Raw genomic sequence first — 8365 nt, 5'->3', positions numbered from 1 at the left:
TTTCAACTAAATAAACAGAACAGTCACTCGGTGCTAGGTTAGTGACATCCTAAAATTACCTTCAACGTCACTCGGTTTGTCGATTTCTTAAACTGTGAAAAAAATGTTCAACGGATAAAGCAATTATCACATATTTATTCGATCGTTGATTCATCCCAACCAGTGTTTGTATGTGTTTTACGTCCTATAACATGACAGCTATGGTAATTGAAGGACGTGCCTGGTTTTGGTGGACGATAAAAGCCGGGGTACCCGTAGAAAACCACCGACCTACGGGTAGTACCTGGCGACTGCCCACGCAGGCCTTGGCAGACACCTTAACCACTCGGCTACCGCGGTCCCGAAACAACATTATCGATTTGAAAAAGGAGTCCTAAACGAATTAAACTGTATTATTGTTGACATCATGTGTTTATTAGAAATATTGATAGATACAATTGAATATTACAGAAATGTTTTTTCCTGGGACGATTTTATGAGTGTAAACCTTTTGAAAGTAGGTTGACTGTTTTGTTTGTACATGGTATGTTATAATTTCAGAAACTTTGTGAAGTAATTATAAGATAAATATATGGTCTTAGTACAATAAATATGTTAACATTTTCATGACTATTTTATTTAGAGTAAGATTTGTTTACAATATTTTTGAGATCGTTAAGCGTAAATACATTTAAAGCAAACGTTTATTTTTGTTATTATGTCTCTTCGCATTTAAAATATTCATATTTATAAGAATGTTTTACATAAAGCGATTGTAAATATTGGTTGATTTAAAATATACATAAAATGTATATATGTTTAAGCTTTTAAAATAAAACATTCAAAATACAGAATTGCTACTTCTATTCACTCTAATCTCCCCATTAATTAAATGAGCTCTTTGCATGTTGATGAATATATACAAAACATTACATAAGAACTTACATCTAACGCAATTTTAGTAAAATCATGCTACGATAAACAAATTATTTCAATTATTGTATTGATATCTTCCGATGTTTCCACATCTATCTATTTCTAATGATTATAGTGCATCTCATATATATAAAGGATCGAAAAGAATTTGATCGTTTATTATAATGTATCCGTTATTATAATACTTGTCTCTGGCAAATAGAGTATTAAATAATCAGTTGTTGCCATTCCCCTTAATGCTGAACGTTAAGCAGGGAATAACAACTACCATCTTTAAATACATTGGGATGCATTATTACGTTTTATGTATATGCATCACAAGAAATCACTCGCTATTTCATGACGACATCACGGTTATTAAGTTTATTATAGCGGCTCATTTGTACGCTTGTCATATTGTCCTGCGGATCGTTTTATTTTGCGATCTCATTATTGACCCGCGAAAATATAATCCTCGCGTAAATATCCGGTTTTACGGTAATATATAGAACCTTTTACAAAAAGTATGTTTATCTAAACAAAATCCGAATGTATCGTTGAATGTTGTTAACATACCTGTATATAATACACTGAGTCCACTGTACATGATCTCGTAAACTTCGTTCTACGTCCCGACAGCGTAGCAGAGAGTTAACGAGCCCATGTAACAGTTGATTTTAATCAAATTGCGTTAACGATACGGTAATATAATAATAATAATTGATAATATACAACATTTATATAGCGCTCTATATAATTTGTAAAATTACTCAAAAGTGCTTTATAACATATGGATAAGAGTATTAGTTATAATTGTGAAACAAAGAGGCTTACAATCACCTAGAAGATCATCATCGCAATGTGCACGTACATGTATAAATAAAGGGTGGTATTTACAGTGCATGACGTCTGTGCAAAGAGCATATACTGCAGACATGAAGAGGTGTGTTTTGACGTCTTTCTTGATTTTGGCTAGGGTATTTGACTTTATTATAGCAGATGGTAAGCTATTTCACAACGTGGCCGAAACCCTTCCAAAGCACCGGCTTCCATCGGTCACAGTACGAGATTTTGGGACACACAACACTGATTCTGACTCCGACCCGCAGTGATTTGCGACGGCTGATACAGGGTAACAAGCCCATGCAGGTACCGAGGGTGGTACCGTTCAGTGACTTGTATGTGTACGTCAACATTTGGTACTGCAACCTGTATCGTTCAGGTAGCCAGTGCAATGAATATAGCACAGGTGTAATGTGCTCTCTCTTTCGAATACGAGTAACCAGTCGTTCTGCAGTGTTCTGGAGCCTCTGCAGACGACAATTTAGTGTGTCAGATATACCACAGAGCAGGGCGTTACCATAATCCAACCAAGAGATAACAAGTGATTGCACAAAAATATTGCATGCATCTGCAGTTATAAACTGCCGGATACAGCTGATGTTCCTGATCTGGTAGTAACAGGATTTGGCAATAGTGTCACTTAAATTGTTTCTCCATGTTCAGTTAACTATCAAAGTACATTTTGTATATCCAAAGATTTTTAACAGCTGGGACAGTCTCAATAGTTCTTGCACCGACCTTGAGCTGGAGAGGTATCGTTTACTGACACTTTGGGGAAAAGACGATTAGTTCTTTTCCTAATAACGCTTTACAGTGATAGCGTTTATCCAAGCAAAAATGTCTGTCAGACCAGCTTCCAGATTTTATGAAATGGTATCCCAGGTGTACTGTGGTTTGCTGACCATGTACATTTGAGTGTCATCAGCATAGCAATGATAGTGAAGGCTATGGCGACGACAAATCTTTCCGATCGGTTTAGAATACATGCTATATATTCGTGGTCCTAACACCGACCCTTGAGGAACCCTGGATTCTAGTACCTTGTCATGTGAGATGGTAGATCCGATAGCAACACACTGTCGTCGTTCACTCAAATAAGATTGTATCAAGCATAGTGCGGTATCAGTCACTCATTACGTTTATAAAGTATGGCATGGTCGATGACGTCAAATGCAGCTGACAAGTCCAGCATGACAAGTCCAGTATGACAAGCACCGCTCTGCACTTGTTATCCAAAGCAGAAGCTATGTCATTTTGTACACGTACATGTAGGAGGACCGTCTCAGTAGAGTGTCCCATGCGGTGGGCCGGTTGCAGGTTGCCATGTAGACTGTTTGCATGGAGATTAACCTATAAACGCCGGGACACAACCTTCTTTAAGATTTTAGACAGAAAAGTAAATCCAGGCTTCTTCAACAATGGTCTAGCATGTGCCTTCCTGAAACACAACGGAATCTTTGACTCAGCCAATGATTTGTTCATGATTGAGGTAATCAAAGTGAGCAGTGCTTCAAGACATTGCTTTAATAGGTCTGTAGGCAGTGGATCAAGCTCACAGGACCTCGAGTTCTAGGTCGAGATGATATTGCGCAACTCGTCGTGGGTTTTTGGTGAGTTTGTCAATGGTTCCCCACTAAATTTAATGTCGGCAGTCATGACAAAGATAGCATTGTCAGCAGTAGAATTTACTTCAGCAACCCTTTTTCCTGGTCAAGCTGATCTTATTCAGAAAGAATATATATTAAAGAAATAGGAAAACATATCTTCAATAAATATACTTCGTTTAAATTGATTCGTGTGTGATACTTTGTATAGCATTTCTATACCGACAGGTGTTTCTGTATTATATACAGGTATGTTAACAACATTCAACGATACATTCGGATTTTGTTTAGATAAACATACTTTTTGTAAAAGGTTCTATATATTACCGTAAAGCCGGATATTTACGCGAGGATAATATTTTCGCGGGTCAATAATGAGATCGCAAAATAAAACGATCCGCAGAACAATATGACAAGCGTACAAATGAGCCGCTATAATAAACATAATAACCGTGATGTCGTCATGAAATAGCGAGTGATTTCTTGTGATGCATACATAAAACGTAATAATGCATCCCAATGTATTTAAAGATGGTAGTTGTTATTCCCTGCTTAACGTTCAGCATTAAGGGGAATGGCAACAACTGGTTCACCCGTTGTCAATATAATGTGACTGTGCGGGATGTTGTGCTGGGGCCCTTCGGCATGGCATTTCACTGAGATAGCACTATAAAGTGGGCATCAGATCCGCGCTATCACAAGGAGGCAAGCACACCACTATACCATGTCTCCTGCATACATACACGTTAGCAGGCAACACTACACACTTGGAGGCACGTCATTAAATGACCTTAGCTGTTAATAGAACGTTAAACAAAATGAAACCAATTAAACCAAACTAAACCGTAATGATGTTTCACACATCTAGTAGTTTGTTGATGATTTGTTTAACAAAATGCTCAATTCGACACTTAAGATGCGGAAAGTACCGTTTCTGTGATAAACATTGCACAGTTTTGGCTACTTCACATGTCTAGATCGCGAAATTACATTCCGTGTCAATACAAGTATTCCAATTTTAGGTCACAGTCGCGAAAGATTTAAGACGCGTTAATAACCGACTTTACGGTATTTACAGGTACAGGTGTATACACTATTTTACAACTATGTTCTGACTTAATACAGATACATGTATGTTAATTTATCTGCAGCCACATTCATCTAAATGACAGGTACATTTAACATCGACAGGGATATTAGCATGTTCATATTTTTCCATATCTGTGCGTTTTCTACTAGTTTATTTACAATATATATGTATATATTGACATTTTTTATGTATATTACAGATATACAACACAAACATGTATACTCATATTATCACAAAATATCACAATAACAACCATATTCACATCATTGAAACAGATATCCATATACATGCATTTACACGTATTTTCGTTTTCTACTGGTATTTTTACAATACAAATATGTCTATATTCACATTTTTACCTTTACATTGCGAATATACTAACATATTTTCATTATCAGCAGTCATATTCACATACTTAAGGAGACTCCACCCTTTCGCAATTAGCCAGCAGAATTCAATGAAAGTTTCACATAATGGTTATGTCACTATGAAAATCTAAGCATTCCGAAAAACCGTTACTAAATACAATCTAAGAGCAAACAGGACACATAGTTTCATACAAAAAGAGTGAAAAATGACACGCAAAGTCTTTATAATTCGTTTATTTTACATTTTACAATAATTTTGATCCTGATGAGAGTTGTCTACCTTGAAAAAATCGGAACTTTTGAATAGGGATAGAATTTATACAATGACACTATTTTATTTACTATACCAAAAACGACGGAAATCAATTAAATTACTATATTTTATTGTGAATTTACTGTTCTTTTATGGAACAAAATTACTCTCAATCATGTACACTTTGGACATCATTCCATAGCCCGCTTACGCATGGTATATTAACATGTCAGGTACATATGTAACCGTGGGCTATCACATGGTATGCCGTTATTACGTGCACGCACATGCACTTGCATTTTATAGGGATCTCGATATTTTACAAACCACTATTTTCACAGAGTATTATAATTACATTTGTGAACCGATTTATCTGACAGAGCGTAACTCGCTGCTCGACAACAAAAGTCGTAGCGACCAAGAGCTTGTGAACTACCACGTGATACGTACATGTGAGGTCGGTAAACAAAACACATCAGTCTGCATTCCATGCGCCTCATATACGACCTTTCTTGAAGTCGCCTGATCGTATGTCAGTGTTTTCCTGTGAGTTAATTGATATCTTTGTATCATAAGCTTTAATTCTGAAGTACGTGTGATTACACATGATTTCCAAGTTATTAGTAAGTCTCGATATCGGGTGTTGACATATCATCGTCACGCACGTGTACTATTGTTTACCCGGTGTTACTATAATTTATACTACGGTAATGGATGCCCGATACGCAATACGGAAATGACGACACGAAAATACGACAAGAAAAACTTGTATATTACGAGGGGTGGGAAGTCCTTAAATGGATTTATTTATATACTCGTTGCAAGTCTACCTGATTACGGGACATATCTGGTGTGACGTGTTTATTGTCGTGTACAGGTTGAAGGGTAATGCTATCCGCTTTCAATCTTATTGTCTTATATGTTATTCAAATGGTTGTTGATGGAATATATATTGCATTAAAGTATAATTTCATGTTAAGACCTGGGTTCGAATTCAGGAAACCGTTTTCATAATTAAACCCAGATTCTGTGCTCAAGCCCAATTTCTTGTGCCAGTAATAAATAATTTATGTTAAAACCTTAGACAGACTTTGCACTGAAGTTTTGACCATGTTACAAGATTAAAGCAGGTTACAAGAAAGTCGGCTTGATCACTTAAATCATGCTCGAGTATGGGATCGGTTTCATGAATACGGGCCCTGAGTATTTTACATATTCCATTGTCCGGCCTTCATCAGGGAGGCCGCCTGTACAATTATTTATGTATTACTTCAGCATGGCTAATCCCTTCTATATGTGCCTCACTGTGGTCTTTTACGTTAACGGCTAATGAAATATGGCGGATGAATAGGTAGATATCATCCCTCATACAACACCACAGCTAGGTGTCAGTGCTCAGTAGAACAAATGTCTTTGTGTAACCCTTCTTATTTTCCCGTACGATTTTTTTTTGTTACAATGTATACACGTTACGTAATAACATTATTGGAATTAATTTTATCAAATGAATTCATCAAAACCAAATCAAAACATGAACTTTCGTAGAAGTTCTCTAATTCGTTTTGATATACCTTCTGGAAAATTAAGTATATATGTCTGGGGGTAAGAGGGTAGTGGTGGGACTGGTGATCACTTGTCGTTACCTAGATATACTAGTTCCATGTCTCAAAGTGACGTTACCTAGACAAGATAGCTTCCTCTCTCAAATGACGTTACCTAGATATGTAAGTTTCCTGTCTCAATGTGACGTTACCTAGATATGTTAGTTCCGTGTCTCAAAGTGACGTTACCTAGAAATGCTAGTTCCCTGCACCAAAGTGACGTTACCTAGATATGCTAGTTCCCTGTCTCAAAGTGACGTTACGAAGATATGCTTGTTCCCTGTCTCAATTTGACGTTACCTAGATATGTTAGATCCGTGCCTCAAAGTGACGTTACCTAGAAATGCTATTTCCCTGCATCAAAATGACGTTACTTAAAGATGCTAGTTCCCTGTCTTAAAGTGACGTCACCTAGATATGCTGGCTTCCTCTCTCAAAATGACGTTACCTAGATATGCTAGTTCCCTGCATCAAAATGACGTTACCTAGAGATGCTAGTTCCCTGTATCAAAATGACGTTACGTAGATATGCTAGTTCCCTGTATCAAAGTGACGTTACCAAGATATGATAGTTCCCTGTCTCAAAGTGACGTTACCTAGATATGCTAGTTCCCTGTATCAAAATGACGTTACCAAGATATGCTAGTTCCCTGTATCAAAGTGACGTTACCTAGATATGCTAGTTCCCTGCATCAAAATGACGTTACCAAGATATGCTAGTTCCCTGTCTCAAAGTGACGTTACCTAGATATGCTAGTTCCCTGCATCAAAATGACGTTACCTAAAGATGCTAGTTCCCTGTCTTAAAGTGACGTCACCTAGATATGCTGGCTTCCTCTCTCAAAATGACGTTACCTAGATATGCTAGTTCCCTGCATCAAAATGACGTTACCTAGAGATGCTAGTTCCCTGTCTCAAAGTGACGTTACGTAGATATGCTAGTTTTCGTCTTAAAGTGACGTTACATAGATATTGCTTGTTTGCTGTCTCAAAGTGACGTAACCTAGATATTCTTGCTTTCTCTATCAAAGTGACTCTACTAGTAGATGTGCTAGTTTCCCTGTCTTTAAGTGAAGTAACATACAAATGTATATGCTAGTTCCCTGTCTTAAAGTGACGTTGCCTATATATGCTAGTTCCCTGTATCAAATGACGTTTCGTAGATATGCTAGTTCCCTGTATCAAAGTGACGTTACCAAGATATGCTAGTTCCCTGTCTCAAAGTGACGTTACCTAGATATGCTAGTTTCCGTCTTAAAGTGACGTTACATAGATATTGCTTGTTTGCTGTCTCAAAGTGACGTAACCTAGATATTCTAGCTTTCTCTATCAAAGTGACTCTATTAGTAGATGTGCTAGTTTCCCTGTCTTTAAGTGAAGTAACATACAAATGTATATGCTAGTTTCCTGTCTTAAAGTGACGTTACCTTGATATGCAAGTTCCCTGTTTCTAACTGACGTTACCTTGATATGCTAGTTCCCTGTTTCAAACTGACGTTACCTTGTTATGATAGTTCCCTGTCTCAAAGTGACGTTACCTTGATATGCTAGCTTCCATGTTCGAGGGAGCTAACTGAGTTGCGTCTTCTATAAGGTATGGATGTTGTTAAAATAAATAGAAACTGTACACGGGAAATTTGTCATTCGTATGTAGGGTCACCAAAATAATACACTGGTATAATGTGGCGATGCAAGATGCTCGATTTATCAAA

This window comes from Mizuhopecten yessoensis, unplaced genomic scaffold (genome assembly GCF_002113885.1).
Source record: "Mizuhopecten yessoensis strain PY_sf001 unplaced genomic scaffold, ASM211388v2 scaffold2073, whole genome shotgun sequence".
Classification (NCBI taxonomy): Eukaryota; Metazoa; Mollusca; class Bivalvia; order Pectinida; family Pectinidae; genus Mizuhopecten; species Mizuhopecten yessoensis.
This window is presented reverse-complemented; position numbering follows the sequence as displayed.